The 18,209-nt window shown below is 42.7% G+C and overlaps 1 protein-coding gene across 3 annotated transcripts in view; it reads left to right on the top strand.

The window, feature by feature from the left end:
- Positions 1 to 699: 699 nt before the first annotated feature.
- Positions 700 to 18,209, top strand: part of TGFBR3 (transforming growth factor beta receptor 3) — a 207,248-nt gene continuing 189,738 nt past the window's right edge. For 2 of the 3 annotated variants that reach the window (XM_029228505.1, XM_029228503.1), the window contains exon 1: positions 700 to 914. The gene's annotated coding sequence lies outside the window, so the exon portion shown is untranslated. The remainder of the gene's footprint in view (positions 915 to 18,209) is intronic. The other variant, XM_029228501.1, reaches the window with a different exon arrangement.

Genomic DNA, 18,209 nt, shown 5'->3' on the forward strand with positions numbered 1-18,209 from the left:
TGAGGAGGCAAGACCCACCATCGGAGCGCATCTTGAGAGAGCAAACAGCATTGGAGGCGGGAAAACAACCAGGGGCAGAATGAATGTGTGCGTGGGGACGTTTGCTAGCGAGTGGGCAAGAGGGCGTGATCAGATTACTGGAGGTTTTAGAATTTTTAGATCAAGACGGAGGGAACCAAATAACCCAACTAACTCTTCCAGAGAGCCCTGAGAAGTTGGAAGGACCTAGTTTAAGGGAGGGAATCCCTGCAGCTCGCGCCCACGTTCCACCCCCCCGCACCCCCGCCCCAATCCGGCTCTTCCCCGACGACTGGGACCCCCCCACCCGACGCCCCAGCCTGGGCGCACAGCAGCACAGCAGTTCCCGGTACTCCTCTCCTCTCCCTCCCTCCGCGGTCCGAAGGGAAAGGCAAGCTGTGGCAGCGCTCAGGGTTCATCCGTCAGCCTGAGAGGAAAAGGAGGAGGAGAGAGAGAGAGGAGGCGGGCGGCGGGAGGAGGAGTTTCTCCGCGGCCCGGAGCTCCCGGGGGGACCGCGGAGGAGGAGCGCCCTTCCCCCCGCACGCTGATTGCTGTGGCGTCCTGCCCGTCCCCGCCCGCGTGTGTGAGGGGGAGCGAGTGCGCTGGGTCGGCCCGATGGGGGTAATCGAGGGTTTCGGGGACGCCGAGCGGCGCTTTCCTCTTCCCAGTGCGTGAGGGAGGGAAGTCGGCGGCTCTCGTGCCCGGCCACTTTCCCTGCGCGATTCCCTGAGCTCCCTGCAGGAGGAGAAAGTCCCCGGCGGGTCCGGATGGCGTAGTTGCGCCGCGGCGCAGCAGCTGCCGGAGCTCGCCGCCGCCGGGCGCGGGGCGGGGAAACTTCGTTCTGCTTTGCTCCAGCTTGTGGCGGGTGGATCTCCGCTTGACACATCGCATCCAAGGTACGCGCCGGCTCGGCCCCGCGGCACTGCCGCCGGCGCCGGGACGCCCTTGGCCGCACCGCTAGCCCAGCACCCGTTCCGGCCGAGGGCTCTGCAGGCTGCGCGGTGCCTGTCGGCGTTGCGCGGTGGTCCGCGCCTGTTTCCCGGCCGGGGGTCGCTCCGGCCGCCCGGACCCCCGGACTTGTGGGGGCGGCGTTGGTCTGTTAGTGTTTACACTCCTAGGTGCGTGGGCAGCGGCCGCCCCGGGGTGGGCAGCGCTCGGGGCGCTGCACTGTGCTGGAGAAGACATCTACTCCGCGCCTGCCCTCACTCTTCCTTTCCGCGGTTTCTTCTGACCTCCGCGGGGCGCGCTGGCCACTTCCCACTGCGCTCGTGACAGCGTCGGTGGGAGAGATTTGTTGTGGGTTTGCACGCAGTTGCCGTTGTAGAGGCTGCGGCCCCGGGACTCGAGCACCAACGTGAGCTACGCTCCCTGCGGGCCGCGCCCTCGGGGTGCTGTGCTGGAGGCGCCGAGCGCTGCAGCTCGGAGCCCCGCAGAGAATCCTCCTTCCCGCGTTAACTTACTAGCCACCTTAGCCAGCTTACTTGGTTAGAATACGCTGGAAAGTTGGACTGTTGCTAGGAGAATCTTCTTGCAGTCTTGTTCTTATTAGGGCGTTTGCCTCACTTTCCAGAATCATTTAGTGTAGGGAACCGGCTTGTCAAGCTTGAATTACTTTGACAGAGTAGAACTTAATGTGCCTACAAAAAGAGCTGAGAGAAATGGGAATTTCTCTTAGCTGTGAAATGGGAATAATAACAGTATTGGCCTCATAAGGTTACTGTGAGGATTGAATGATTTAAAATATATAAAGTACTAGAGCAGTGCCCGGCGCCAGGCAAGCGCTGCATGGCTATTAGCGGTGCTTGTCCTGAGCCCATTGGGGACGAGAAGAGCAGGGAGGGTACGGGATGGTAGGAATGACAGACAGAGATAGGGAACCAGGCTTTTTCTGAACTCCGCATCCCTTCCAAGAGGAGTACGCGAGCGGTTTGGGAGGAGAAAAGTCTCTACAAGTAGCAAAGCACATGTCAAGACCTTTTAATTTTTCTGAAATGGTACTTTAGATTGCAAACAGGTACTTCAGTGTGAAATTAGCTATTAATTTCCGGTAATAATAATAGCTCACGTTTATTGGGCTCAAACTCTGTGCCAGACACTCTCCTAATACTTAGGGCATTTAATCGTTACACCAACCCTCTGGAAAAAACACTATTAATAGCCCTATTTTACAGGTAAGACACTAGAGGTTAGATCCTTGCCCAAGCTATTACACAACTGTTAGTTCTGTCTGATTGCAGGGCTAGCTTAGTCACTCAGCAGAGAGCAGCAAGTGCAGTCAGATTTGTGTGCAGTGAGTCCGGGCGTCTTCTCCCATCCTTCAGCTTCCCATTTGAGTTGAGCACAAATCTCCTGAAACACAAATCAGGTATCTGTGATTAATTTAGGTGATCTGCCCAGGGGGGCGCCAAATTACAACTCCTCTGAAACTGACCCCAAGTAATTATACATAGAACTCTGATTTGTATTAATTAGTTCGGATCTTTAATCTTCATTTCTTTTATTAATTCTCCGGACATCGTTGGTCAGTGTTACATGGCTTCCTTAGGAAACAGCTTGGGGTTGGCACAGAAGGCAGGGAAATAATTCTTACCCCCTTAAGGGCTATTAAAATGAAATTGATTTCATGCCATTGTGTCAGCTAAAGGATGTTGCTCTGTTTCTTGATGTTCTCTGCTTTTGGCTTTAATTCTGCATTGTTTAGTGTTTCAAGGCTTCAGCATGTTTTCAGCTCTTCAGTTTGTCTTTGTCAACTTTAATTTTTCCTGTTTTGATGGAATCTGACCATTACATGGCAGCTTTGCTTAACAACTGTTGATCCAGCTCATGTTTTTACACATAAAAATCACCAACTTACTTTTGAACCCCAGCACTTCAAAGGCAACCCCTGGGGAATTCATTGTTATGTTGAATATTAACCAATAGGGGGAGCATAACACACTATGTACTGATGTCCGTTAGGCACCTAAACCAGTTTTTAGAGTATTAAACATACATTTCAGGAATGGACAATGTGTGGCTTTATCTAGCAAAGTAACCAAGTTGCCTTCCGAGTTGACTATGGAGAACTGGGTTTAATTTCAACTGATTACTGTTAAGAATGACTGACGACAGGGCCTACATGTTGGATATATGTCAAGGACTCTCTGGTGTCCAGACAGATATTAAGTACACACACAGTTTATTGCCATTTGTTTTCCTTAAGAGGCATATGTAAAATAATTTTGTGTACTTTGAATGATATTTCAGATTATCTAGGAGAACTGGGAGTCTGGAGAGATCCATTGTGAATCCTTTTGTAATGATGCTCATTTGTCCTTTGTAGAAAACTGGATATAGTGAATTTGTTCTCAGGGAGGTTGGTGTACTCACAGTCCTGTCATTATCATTTTTCATTAACATCTGAGTGCAAGACAATAAGGGATTGTTATGCTGAGTAACAGCATTTCTATTCCAGTGCATTTTTCAGAGGCTTGTATTTTAGTATGGCAATAGTTCAGAAGTATCATATTTGTTGAGTATAGATACAGTGTGTCTATAGATAAATATATAAACCATATTTAGGAATTAACATGCTTGCAAAAACAGTTAAACTTTTAAAAAAGGTTTTCAATCTTTGTCTGAATTTTGTAGGCCAGCTTCCTTTCTTGTTTCTTGAGTATCAGGTAGTAGGGACTTAACTTTATTTACCAAGTTAGGGGTCAGGTGGATCCTACTTTATTTTTATTTATTTATTTTTTTGCGGTACACGGGTCTCTCACTGCTGTGGCCTCTCCCGTTACGGAGCACAGGCTCTGGACGCGCAGGCTCAGCGGCCATGGCTCACGGGCCCAGCCGCTCCGTGGCATGTGGGATCTTCCCGGACCGGGGCACGAACCCGTGTACCCTGCATCGGCAGGCGGACTCTCAACCACTGCGCCACCAGGGAAGCCCTATTTTATTTTTTATAATTCGTTCCTATTTACTTATTTATCTATCTATTTATCTATCTATCTATTTATCTATTTATTTATGGCTGCGTTGGGTCTTTGTTGCGGTGCGCGGGCTTCTCACTGCGGTGGCTACTCCTGTTGAGGAGCACGGGCTCTAGAGCGCAGCCTCAGTAGTTGTGGTGCACAGGCTTAGTTGCTCCGCAGCATGTGGGATCCTCCCAGACCAGGGCTCGAACCCATGTCCCCTGCATTGGCAGGAGGATTCCTAACCATTGCGCCACCAGGGAAGCACGTGGATCCTGTTTTAAAATACCTTTCAAATTTAGTTCTTTCTTTCTAAATCTCAGCATTGCAGTTACACTTCAGAGTAGCATTTTGTTTAGAGTCTAATTTAGTCTTCCAGGGTCTCATCTAGTTTACTTATTCAGCAAACATTTATCAGGCCCCAACTCCCTAATAGGCTTAAGGTTCCTGGTGTTGGAGTTTGGCAAATTAACTATCCTCTTTCAGTCCTCTGACAGCAGGAGGCCTTAAGGCTTCCTAGGGCTTAGGAAAGCTTATACACATTGACAAAATTTTTTGCTTAAAGAGAACTATTGTCCCATTCTTTTGAAGACTCAAAGGAATTAATCTTTCTTTTTTACATGCAAACTTGATTGTATCTTGTAAAAGTCAGGTGACTCTTGCTTTTCTGAGGGCCTGCTCTGGGCCTAAGTGCCTAGGGAACTCAAATGTCCTTTGAATACTAAGAAGGTGATCTCTGCTGACTTCTTTAGTACCTAAGTGATGACCAATTTCTTGGGATCGTAAATTTGTGGAAATTCCTGACTTTACATCTTAAGCTTAACAGACAGAACTGTTAAAATTTAGAGGATGACTGCTAACAGTTAACATTGCTGTAATATTTTTCCTGGATGAATTTGCTCTGTGGTCATTTAAAATTACCCCTGTTCTTGATAATCCATTTTGAAAATGTATTTTTTTTCTTCTTTCATTGCTATTGGACAAAAACTAATTATAATCGTCAGGTTCATTAGTTAATGAGGACAGTCTTCATTTTTTTCATTTTTTTTTTTTTTTTTTTACTCAACAGTTATTTTGAAAATGATTTTATCACTGTTTCTGTCTGTCCACTGGAGTGTTTTTCTTATGTTTTTCAACTTCTTTTGAAATTTTGAAACTTAAAAAATGTTAACTACTTTTGGAACTTTGCATGACTCAAGTTAGATAATGTTTTTAAGGGTCTTTAACTTAAAAGCAATCTTATATTGCCTTTAGGAACATGGATAATTTGGAATATAGAAGAGTGAATCTAAGGCATTTGTGGCTTTGGAAGAGAATTACTGCACCAAGATTCATGGCAGTAATTTCTCTGGTTCCACATCTTCAGAGTAACACTTGGAATGATAGCATTGTCTTTTTGTAGCATTTCATAAAACACAAGCTTTTGCTAATTTGTTTGGTTTCTAGTAAAGCAGAAATAAATCAACACAGCTTGGAAGTGCCTTACAAAAAAGGATTTGGGTCCATTTCCTGGGCTCTGTCCACTTCTAGATTTCTTTTATATCTTTTGAAATAGCACATTTGTTTGTTAACTGACATTGGGATTTATTTTCTCTGCAAAGTTTTAAGATTTAGCACAGATTTCTGAGCATTCTTCCTTCTCTTAGGGAGAAATTTTTATTTCTCAACCAAGATGTGTGCAGTATTTAATGTTTGAAGCAACATTCGTAAAATTTCTGCGTTGAGGCCCCTCTTATTTGGACCTTATTTTACTTGTTTTATCCTTCAGTTTTCCAGGCCAAACAGCAAGACTTAATAGGCTGACAAGTAGGGGCATAAGGGATGGAGACCATATTTAAAATTGAGATTATCCCTGAAGGTCTGAAACGTGGGCTCCAGAAGCACACCCTTAGGCTATCCTGATATCTCCTGTTTAAGATAATTATAAGAAAAAAAAGATTAAAGTCTGTTGTTAGTGCTGGTAATTCCTTTAATGCTGAAAGCTTCAAGTCTGGGAAGAGGACTCAGAGTGATATAAAAGTTCATTTTTAGGATTTAATGTTAAATTGTTGCCACAGTAATAATTTAGAATCAAGTCTGAAGTGTTAGCTCTGTCTTCACTTTAAGGAAAAGGATGGTAATCCAGAAGCATATACTTTCCCTACCTCTAGGACACTGGGCTCTGGGAGAAAAGGGACTTAAGAATTCGGTGCTGTTTGCAGAAGAAGGAAGAATTGGGTGCTGTTTGTTATGTCCTTCCAAGCACATAATTCATTTTTCTGGTACATGCTGAAGGTCAGGTTTTTGTTTGAATTTGCAGATGGACCATTTGTAAAAACACATTCAAGTTGATTTAGTCCCTGAAAAAAAAATGATCTTTAGAAAATAGTCTTTACAGATCCTAGTCCTTGAGTTTTCCTGTGATCAGATTGCCCTGGGAGAAGCTCTGGAGTTTACAGGCATGATGACTAACCGCCAGTGATGGGTAAGAACACCAAGTGGACCAGGTGGAGGGTCTAGCAGAACTTTGGAGTTCTTTTTTAAAATTCTTATTATACTATTTTATTAATGGAAACTTGATGAATACTTAATTTCATTTGGTGTGTGAAAAGATTCCCTTTTGGGAGTATAATTCAGTTAGCATTTTTAGTAATTTATGTGTTTTGACATATGAAATTGGTCATTGGATGCAAAAATACACTGGTGGCTGTTTGCAAATTTCATTTCATAATTAACTGCATGATGATTGCTGGAGCAGAACGTTGCTTTTTTTTTTTTTAATACTTGGAAGGTTATTTGGGGTGAAATACTTAGATTCCAGTCTCAAAACCCTGTGTTCATGTGGTGCCCTAAGTACTTTTGTGTGATACTCCCTGTGTTGTTTTATCTCTTTTCTGTTTTTTTTTCTTTAAAGCAAAACATACTCAAACACAAAACTCTCCTTCCAAGTGTCCATAAAGAAAAAACGTCTCATTTTGTTATATTCTACTTTGTGCAATTGGCTGGCACATGAAATTCAACTTCGAGGGAAAGCACCATTGACTCATTACATACATTTTGCATCACTGCAGTGTAAGGTCTTCCCTATGTGTGTGGGAGAAGTTTCTGATCTTCTAAATGGGCATGTTTACTATTGCTGGTCTATCTCTTTTTGTCAGAGCCTTTCTGAGCAGACATTCCTCTTAGTTTTCTTATTTTTGTGTCTTTATAGAGATAGTTACTTGTTGTGTATTCATAATATACCATGTGAATCACGAAAAAATATGTAGCACCTGCCATTTTGTTTTGAGTCCATCATACTTATCCATTACAATACCGTGCAGCCATTGGATGCATCATGTTTTTGACACAGGAGCCAGGGGGAGGATGACCTACTTGATGCATTTCTTTTTTTTTTTTTTTTTTTGGTACTTATGCCTTTTTCAGTTCGAGGCATCTTTATTTCATTATTAGAGTGGCTGCTCTCTATGATATTCAAGGTTTTAATTTCATTCAGTGTGGGCAAACAGGGAGGTTTCATGTAGAGGCAGTTTTACTAAATAAAAACAAACAAACAAAAAAACCAAAAAAAACCCCACTTCCAGAAAGTATCATATATAGATATGTTGTTGGGTAAGGCTTTGGTAATGTTCAAATGGGAGATAACTGAACACACAGCAGGGTCCCACTTAGCTTAACGGAGTAGGGAGGCTAGGAGAGAGAGGGGAGTGTCTAATTTATTAGGAGAAAATTCACTTTTGCATAATAATAAGCATTTAAATGTTTTCTTTGGAATTAATATATATTTCAAGTAGTTATACAGGTAAGAGATTTGCAAAAGAAATTTTGCTAAGGTTGAAGTTCTGTAGTTGGCAACTCTTTTAGCTCTGAAGATCCTGTTCTCTGAAGCCAGGAAAAAACAGCCTGTTTCCAATTATAAATCACAAAAATAGGGAAATTAGGCCAAGAAAAATGATCATTTGGGGGTTGGGTTGCTTTTTTTCAGAGGGTAAAGGAGAAAGGACCATAGATGCACATTTAAAAAAAATCTGCTAGTTATTCTGTTGGTTTTCAAATGCTTTTCAGGCATTCTATATTGAAAATTAAGAATAATTTTAGGATTAAAGACTCTTCCTCCTTCAGCTCCTTTTTGTTTTTCAGAGAGCAAACAGAAGAGCAGTTAGGCAGCTTCTGGTGAGACTGAGGGGCTTGGTCTCAGTGTTTTGGGACCCATCTGGTATTACTGGTAAAGCCTTTTCCTGTCTGAATGGTGCCAGGTTATGGTTCCAGCATCATACCAGGTAGTTGATGCTATGGTTTTTTGTTATACTTTATACTGTGCTTTGAACGGAGATGTAGTCCCTGTGGATTAGCATTCCTCTGCTCTGGGAGAAAGACTAGCGATGCTAGTGTGAGAAGAATCAGAGGTGAGAAGCCTAACTGGGAGTTGGATGATGTGTGGGTGAAGATATTGTCCTCAGCACTTGTCGGAAGCAACTAGCCTTTCTTAAATAAAGCCTGCTGCTAGTTTCAGGATTAGTGGTCCCATGAGACGCAGGTGTTAACTAAGAAATCTCCTTTGTACCGCCAGAAGATCACCACCAAAACAGATCCTAGTTCCTGTTTCTCACACCTTACACCTCCAGAGTGCTGAATAAAACTTTCCTGATGGTACAGAATCTTTGATAACAACGTAGTCCGTCGGGGCCAGTGGTGTGCAGCTACTGGCTCTTTTCTTCTCACCTCGGGTTAACAACTCGGCCTGCGGCAGGCAGGCTCCCACGCCCACTGCACCGTGACCCATGATGGGCGGGCGCCAGAAAAGGTGCGAAGTGCAAAATTCCGTGCTTGTATTCAGTCAGCATCTTCATTGTCCTCTCTTTGGTGCCTCTGCTGTTTTTCTCCCCCACGTTTTATTACCTTGGTTTCCGGGAACTACTTGTCCTGGTTTTCCCCATTTCCTGCCCGATCTGTCTTCAGTTTTCCTTCTCAGTGCTCGCTCCGTGCGGGTCGGCGTTCTCCAGCTTGCATCTGCCCTTTCCCTCCTCTCCTCGGTTGTTCAGTGGTTTATGTTTCCATGCTTCAGTGGCCACGCCTATGCCAGTAACTCCCAGTTTTATACGCTATACCCTATCTCCAGCAGCTACCTGGCTATTCTGTAGGTTTTACTGTTAGAACTAAGTCCCAAACCCGACATACAATGTCTCTGTGGTCCCCAGTCTCAACTCCTTTATTTCCCATGTCTGTAAGTGGCACCAGTTATCAAGCTAGGAGCCTCAGGCATACTCAGTTTCCTTTTGCTTACTTGCCCCAGCTGAATCCCACAAATCCCACGGTGTCTTACCTTTAGCAGATCTCAACTGGCATTTTCTTTTTTTCCCCGAGTTCCAGGAAACTTTATTTATGGACACAGAAATTAGAATTTCATATAATTTTCAACTTATCATGACATATTATTCCTTTGATTTTTCTCCATCATTTTAACATGTAAACACCAATCTTAGCTCTAGAGTAGGAATTGGCAAAATAGGCCTGTAGGTCAAACCCTGCAATTGACATTTTCATCTCCATTTCCAAATCATCATCTCACCTGGACTATTGCAGACGTATTGCTGTTGGTTTTCCAGGCTTCATCATCTCTATCTCAAATTGTTCATCCATTATGATTGGTACCTTCTAAAATACAGATCTGTGTTTTCCTTTCTTACGTTTTAAAAGTGTCTGCTGTTCCATTATCCTTGGCATGGGATATCTGGTTATTTACAATGTAGCTCAGCCTACTTTTTCAGCCATCATTCCTTCACTTCTTCTGTGAACCTCACTGTGCTCATACCAGACTCCTTATGGTTTCCAGAGCATGCTCTGTGCTCTCATGCCCTGTTTCTTTAGTACTGGTCTCTTCTCTAGCATCCTCTCCTTTCCTTCCTTCCTTGTGGCTCCCTGCTTACTCATCCAGGCTATCTCCATGGTCAGCTTTTCTGGTGAAGCTTCACATGGCTCTTCCCTGGCAGGTGGTTGGTTGCTTCCTCCCTGTATTTCTCTTGCAGCGTTTCTCCTGCTGCCTCGTGAGAACTTACTTTCTTCTTCTGCCAGATTGTAGACTTCTAGAGCAGGATTGAGTCTTACTATCTTTGTATCCTAGGTGTGTGGCATGGGCATGACATACATGTTGTCAAATTGAATTCTTCAACTTGGTTCCATTTCTGTTAAAGCTTGGGGGAAAGATCAAGTTTACAGCTGATATAAATTATAACTTTTTGTAGAAAAGACAAAGGAAATAATCAACTCAGAATGATAGAGTTTAGCATTAGATTGGGTCTTAGAAATAATTCTCTTCAGGTCCCTCTAAAGAGGAGGACAACCAGGTACAGAGAGGTTAGGTGGTCTGCCCAAGACTGCACAGCTGGGAGTACTGCTTCCCTCTGCCCCTCTGTAGTATTCTCCACCCAGTAGCCAGAATGGCCCCGATAAAACCTAAGTCAGATGCTGTTATTCCTCTGATTAAAACACTCTCTTGTTCCTGCCTTTCTCAGAGTAAAAACCCCAATCCTTATAATGATCCATAAAGCCCTATACAACCAGCCGGTGACTCCCTTGCCTGTTACCCCTTTGACCTCACTTCTCTGCTTTCTGGCTTGTTTACTCTGCTCCAGCTGCTTGACCTGCTTTACCTTCCTCATACTAGACACACTCTGTCTCAGGGCCTTTGCATGTGCTGTTTTCTTTGCTTGGAATGTTTTCCTCCCAAATATCTACAGAGCTCATTTAATTTTATTTATTTTTTTATACAGCAGGTTCTTATTAGTCATCCATTTTATACACATCATTGTATACATGTCAGTCCCAATCTCCCAATTCATCATACCACCACCACTCCCACCCCCCACCGCTTTCCCCCCTTGGTGTCCATACGTTTGTTCTCTACATCTGTGTCTTAATTTCTGTCCTGAAAACTAGTTCATCTGTACCATTTTTCTAGGTTCCACGTATGTGCATTAATATACAATATTTGTTTTTCTCTTTCTGACTTACTTCACTCTGTATGACAGTCTCTAGGTCTATCCACGTCTCTACATGTGACCCAATTTTGTTCCTTTTTATGGCTGAGTAATATTCCATTGTATATATGTGCCACATCTTCTTTATCCATTCGTCTGTCGATGGGCATGTAGGTTGCTTCCGTGTCCTGGCTACTGTAAATAGAGCTGCAGTGAACATCGGGGTGCATGTGTCTTTTTGAATTATGGTTTTCTACAGAGCTCATTTCTTGTAGGTCCTTATTCAACACAAAATAAACAAAAAAAACCCAAAGACTCCCAAATACTTCCTTTCTCTCTTCTCTGCTTTATTTGTTTTCTTAGCATTTATCTCTACCTCACGTATAATTATATATCTTGTTTATAGTTGGTCTCCCCTGACTAGAATGTAAGCTCCACAAGGGCAGGAATTTTTATATGTTTTATTCCCTGTTGAATCCTCACACCTAGAAGAGTCCTGCACTGACTGAGCAGGCACTAGATAAATATTGTTGGATGAATAAATAAATGAGAAGAAGCAAGATTTGTGGATTTCTTATAAATCCAGTTAAATATACATTTATGGCATTAAAAAGGGAAAACCATCAGATATGTCTAGAAGGAGAATCTGATTTTTAAAAAGCCTCATTCTAGACCTGTCAGACTAGAACACTGACATCGTTAATTGTCTGACTTGATCTTTAATTGTCTGACTTGAAGCAGCAACCATGGGTTCTCCTCAGCCTTAAAAGTGGTTTGGGAAGACTCCCATTTTACCTCTAAAAGGCTGGGGCTTGCTGTGGTTTCTCTCTGCCTGTGGTTTGCCCTTTAACCCATCGGACTGCAAAGATGAAAAGTAAACACAGCATTAAAGAAAAGAGCTGGGGGAGAGGGTATGGGGCAGAGGAGCAGAATTTCCTTGTGGCCCTGACATCTTCCCTTGGCTCTGGGCCCATCTACAGGGCTGCTCACTGGACCTTCTAGAGTTGCTTTGGGGCTGTGCTCTAAGGAACAGTCTGGAGACTGCCAGGCCAGACTCTTAAGTTTTGCTTTGATGTTCCTATTTCTTTGAAAAGAAATGTTTAGTTTAGACAAAAAGGACATTGGAGAAAGGATTTTTAAAAAATTAAATTACTGTCTTAATTTTGCAGAGAGGTTTTTAACCCTTTTCAAAACAGCAGTTGAAATTACCACTTGTGGACTTCCCTGGCGGTCCAGTGGCTAAGACCTCCGCGCTTCCACTGCAGGGGGCACGGGTTCCATCCCTGGTTGGGGAAGTTCCACATGCCGTGAGGTGCGGCCAAAAAGTAAAAAAAAAAAAGAAACTACCACTTGCTTCTCTCAGTGGTGCTGGTGGGGATCTGGTCCTTTGAAACCAATGACTTAAATCCAAGGGGTGGTAAATTATACTTCTGAAGAAGCATCCAGTTCTTGCGGTGGGGGCTAGGTTGGGTGTAGAACTCATTTATGTTAGTGTAACAGTGATGGTAGAGGCATTTGCCCCCCTCTCTTTTTGTGCTAACATCAGTATGGTTCCTACAGAGCCCTCCTCATCAGGACAGGAAGCCCAGCCAAGGAAGTCAAAGGCTTAGTAGGATGTTATTGGCCATGTTCAAAGCTGCAGCATAATTTAACCCTGGGATTCAAAACCATCAAATTGGAAGTAAATTGTCTTGAATGGAGCTGTTGTCAATGACCTAGTTAAAAATCAAAGCTACCATTTCCTGAACCCTAAGAACATAGGTATTAAGTGCTTTATATGTTATTAACTTAATCCTCATAACAACCCCATTAGGGAAGTAGAATCATTATCTCTACTTTATAGACGAGGCATGGAGGTGTTTATTGAGTTGCCCACAGTTACGCCACTGGAAAGAGGCAGGGCAGAGATTTGAACCCAGGTAGGCTGGGTCCCCACCCTTTCCACTATATTATACTGTAGTCTGTTCCCAGAACACACCAAGCATGCTGTCAGTGCAGGACCTTTGCACGTGCTATCCCCACTGCCTTGCATGCTTTTCCTTCAGCTATTCATAGCTCTGCCTCTCATCACTGTGCTCAAATGTCATCTCATCTGAGAGTCCTTCTAAAAAGGGTTCTGGTCACTGATCCCACTTTGGGGGAGTGTGTTCCCTCCACACCACCAAGCAATTCTCAGACACTGGCAGGGTGTCTAAGAATTCAGCTCAGCTCTGACACTATCTATTGTCCACCCAGAGATAGCATCATCTTCCACAGGTTAAGGACTCAAAGACCACTGTCCACTTCATTCACCAGTCAAAAGCCCAGGTTATTACCTGGGATTTTGACTCACTGGCTGCAGATTGGAGGTTCCCAGGACCTCCTCCTTGGACTTCAGACACCAGTTCCAGTCGCAGGTCCACACTGTTACCTGTACTTCTGACCAGGCTGGCTATAAATCAGAGATTCCCATGACCCCACCTTGAATTTGATTAGTTTGCTAAGAGCAGCTCACAGAACTCAGAGAAACATTTTACTTATTAGATCACCACTTTATTATAAAAGGCTATAAGTCAGGAACAGCCAGATGAAAGAGAGGCATAGGGCAAAGTATGTGAGAAAGGGGAGCAGAGCTTCCATGCCCTCTCCAGGTGCCCCACTCTCCCAGCACCTCCATGTGTTCACCAACCAGAAGCTCTCTGGACCTTGTCCTTTTGGGTTCTTATGGAAGCTTCTTCACGTAGGCACAATTGATCAAATCATTGGCCACTGGTAATCTCCCGAGGATGGATAGGGGTAGGGGATGGGACTGAAATTTCCGATCCTCTAATCACGTGGTTAGCTCTCCTGACAGCCACCCCCCCCCATCTTTAGGTGGGGTCTAAAACTGACCTCATTAACATAACAAAAGACACCTTTCTCTCTCTTGTCACTTAGGAAATTCCAAAGGTTTTAAGAGCTTTGTGCCAGAAACAGGATGAAGACCAATTACATATTTCTTATAAATCGTAATATCACACGTTCCCTGACCACCCTATCTAAAATAACATTTCTCCTCTCATCATTCTTTCTCTTTAACCTGCTTTATTTTTCCTTCACAGGATTTACCACCATTTGACACATCATATATTGTCTGTCTCTCATTAGAAGGTAAACTCCATGAAAACAGTGTCATGTTTAGTTCACTGCTGTGTCCCCAGCTCTCTGAACAGTGCCTGGCACATGGTAGGTGCTAATAAATAATGAATGAATGAAGTAAAAGAAAACTGCTGATTGAGCCTTGCCTCCATGGCTTCAAAACAAAATAAATTATCCCGTATGTCAGATCTAATCAGACTGCCCCTATCAGAAAGTGAATGTCTCTGCAGGGCCTGGTTGGTGTCCATAGTGGAGGAGCTCCTATTTGTAGTGGTTAAGAGCATAGGCTGTGGAATCAGACAGACCTGGGCTCAAATCCTGGTGCCAGGATTTATTAGGTGGTGACCTTGGGGGTGGTTTAGCATCTTAAGCCTCACTTTTCTCACTATAAAGTGGAGTTAAGGACACCTGTCTCCTTGGGTTTTTAGAGGTTGAAATGAGAAATTGTGAAAAACAGTGCAGGTGTTCAGTAGATGTTAACTGAGATGTTTTGTGACGTCAGAAGAAGAAAGCAGGGTGTTAGCCTCTAATCGGAAGGCAGGCTAATGTTGTAGAAACACGGGAATGACCACAGAATAATTACAAAGGGCCTGTGGGTAAGTCTTGGCTGTGCTACTTACAAGTGGTGTATCAGTGGACCAATCATCGAGCCTTTCTAATTCTTGGTTTGCTAATCTGCAAAATTAAAGGCTTGGAGTACATGTTATCTTTTTCTAACATTCTGACTCGGCTCTGAGGAGAAGATAACATGGAACAAATCATACACAAGATGTTAAGGAGACAGTGTTTACAGTGGGCTGGGATTGTTCAGAAGTGGCTTTTGGAATGAGGTGAGGCGAACGAATAGATTTCTTGGAGTTGGAGGAGTGGAATAAAAATGGCAGTTTTATTTTATTTTATTTTAATTTTTTACATCTTTATTGGAGTATAACTGCTTTACAATGGTGTGTTAGTTTCTGCTTTATAACAAAGTGAATCTGTTATACATATACATATGTTCCCAAATCTCTTCCCTCTTGCCTCTCGCTCCCTATCCCCCGCCTCCAGGCGGTCACAAAGCACCGAGCTGATCTCCCTGTGCTATGCGGCTGCTTCCCACTAGCTATCTGTTTTACATTTGGTAGTGTATATATGTCAATGCTACTCTCTCACTTTGTCACAGCTTACCCTTTCCCCTCCCCATATCCTCAAGTCCATTCTCTAGTAGGTCTGTGTCTTTATTCCTGTCTTACCCCTAGGTTCTTCATGACATTTTTTTTTCTTAAATTCCATATATATGTGTTAGCATACGGTATTTGTCTTTCTCTTTCTGACTTACTTCACTCTGTATGACAGACTCTAGGTCCATCCACCTCATTACAAATAGCTGAATTTCGTTTCTTTTTATGGCTGAGTAATATTCCATTGTATATATGTGCCACATCTTCTTTATCCATTCATCCGATGATGGACACTTAGGTTGTTTCCATCTCCTGGCTATTGTAAATAGAGCTGCAATAAACATTTTGGTACATGACTCTTTTTGAATTATGGTTTTCTCAGGGTATATGCCCAGTAGTGGGATTGCTGGGTCATATGGTAGTTCTATTTGTAGATTTTTAAGGAACCTCCATACTGTTCTCCATAGTGGCTGTACCAATTCACATTCCCACCAGCAGTGCAAGAGTGTTCCCTTTTCTCCACACCCTCTCCAGCATTTATTGTTTCTAGATTTTTTGATGATGGCCATTCTGACTGGTGTGAGATGATATCTCATTGTAGTTTTGATTTGCATTTCTCTAATGATTAATGATGTTGAGCATTCTTTGATGTGTTTGTTGGCAGTCTGTATATCTTCTTTGGAGAAATGTCTATTTAGGTCTTCTGCTCATTTTTGGATTGGGTTGTTTGTTTTTTTGTTATTGAGCTGCATGAGCTGCTTGTAAATTTTGGAGACTAATCCTTTGTCAGTTGCTTCATTTGCAAATATTTTCTCCCATTCTGAGGGCTGTCTTTTTGTCTTGTTTATGGTTTCCTTTGCTGTGCAAAAGCATTGCAGTTTCATTAGGTCCTATTTGTTTATTTTTGTTTTTATTTCCATTTCTCTAGAAGGTGGGTCAAAAAGGATCTTGCTGTGATTTATGTCACAGAGTGTTCTGCCTATGTTTTCCTCTAAGAGTTTGATAGTTTCTGGTCTTACATTTAGGTCTTTAATCCATTTTGTGCTTATTTTTGTGTATGGTGTTAGGGAGTGATCTAATCTCATATTTTTACATGTACCTGTCCAGTTTTCCCAGAACCACTTATTGAAGAGGCTGTCCTTTCTCCATTATACATTCCTGCCTCCTTTATCAAAGATAAGGTGACCATATGTGTGTGGGTTTATCTCTGGGCTTTCTATCCTGTTCCGTTGATCTATCTTTCTGTTTTTGTGCCAGTACCATACTGTCTTGATTACTGTAGCTTTGTAGTATAGTATGAAGTCAGGGAGCCTGATTTCTCCAGCTCCGTTTTTCATTCTCAAGATTGCTTTGGCTTTTTGGGATCTTTTGTGTTTCCATACAAATTGTGAAATTTTTTGTTCTAGTTCTGTGAAAAATGCCAGTGGTAGTTTGATAGGGATTGCATTGAATCTGTAGATTGCTTTGGGTAGTATAGTCATTTTCACAATGTTGATTCTTCCAATCCAAGAACATGGTATGTCTCTCCATCTATTTGTATCATCTTTAATTTCTTTCATCAGTGTCTTATAATTTTCTGCATACAGGTCTTTTGTCTCCTTAGGTAGGTTTATTGCTAGATATTTTATTCTTTTTGTTGCAGTGGTAAATGGGAGTGTTTTCTTGATTTCACTTTAAGATTTTTCATCATTAGTGTATAGGAATGCCAGAGATTACTGTGCGTTAATTTTGTATCCTGCTACTTTACCAAATTCATTGATTAGCTCTAGTAGTTTTCTGGTAGCATCTTTAGGATTCTCTATGTATAGTATCATGTCATCTGCAAACAGTGACAGCTTTACTTCTTCTTTTCCGATTTGGATTCCTTTTATTTCCTTTTCTTCTCTGATTGCTGTGGCTAAAACTTCCAAAACTATGTTGAATAAGAGTGGTGAGAGTGGGCAACCTTGTCTTGTTCCTGATCTTAGTGGAAATGCTTTAAGTTTTTCACCATTGAGGACGATGTTGGCTGTGGGTTTGTGATAATGGCCTTTGTTATGTTGAGGAAAGTTCCCTCTGTGCCTACTTTCTGGAGGGTTTTTATCATAAATGGGTGTTGAATTTTGTGGAAAGCTTTCTCTGCATCTATTGAGATGACCAGATGGTTTTTCTTCTTCAGTTTGTTAAGATGGTGTATCACATTGATTGATTTGAGTATATTGAAGAATCCTTTCATTCCTGGAATAAACCCCACTTGATCATGGTGTATGGTCCTTTTAATGTGCTGTTGGATTCTGTTTGCTAGTATTTTTTTTGTGTGTGTGACACGCGGGCCTCTCACTGTTGTGGCCTCTCCTGTTGCGGAGCACAGGCTCTGGACGCACAGGCTCAGCGGCCATGGCTCATGGGCCCAGCTGCTCCACAGCATGTGGGATCTTCCCGGACCCGGGCATGAACCCGTGTCCCCTGCATCAGCAGGCGGACTCTCAACCACTGCGCCACCAGGGAAGCCCCTGTTTGCTAGTATTTTGTTGAGGATTTTTGCATCTATGTTCATCACTGATATTGGCCTGTAGTTTTCTTTCTTTGTGACATGTCTAGTTTTGGTATCAGGGTGATGGTGGCCTCATAGAATGAGTTTGGGAGTGTTCCTCTCTCTGCTATATTTTGTAAGAGTTTGAGAAGGATAGGTGTTAGCTCTTCTCTAAATGTTTGATAGAATTCGCCTGTGAAACCGTCTGGTCCTGGGCTTTTATTTGTTGGAAGATTTTTAATCACCGTTTCAATTTCAGTGCTTGTGATTGGTCTGTTTATATTTTCTATTTCTTCCTGGGTCAGTCTCGGAAGGTTGTGCTTTTCTCAGAATTTGTCCATTTCTTCCAGGTTGTCCATTTTATTGGCATATAGTTGCTTGTAGTAATCTCTCATGATCTTTTGTATTTCTGCAGTGTCAGTTGTTACTTCTCCTTTTGCATTTCTAATTCTATTGATTTGAGTCTTCTCCCTTTTTTTCTTGATGAGTCTGG

Source organism: Monodon monoceros, unplaced genomic scaffold, assembly GCF_005190385.1.
Source record: "Monodon monoceros isolate NGI ecotype Baffin Bay Population unplaced genomic scaffold, NGI_Narwhal_1 Super_Scaffold_18, whole genome shotgun sequence".
NCBI classification, from domain to species: Eukaryota; Metazoa; Chordata; class Mammalia; order Artiodactyla; family Monodontidae; genus Monodon; species Monodon monoceros.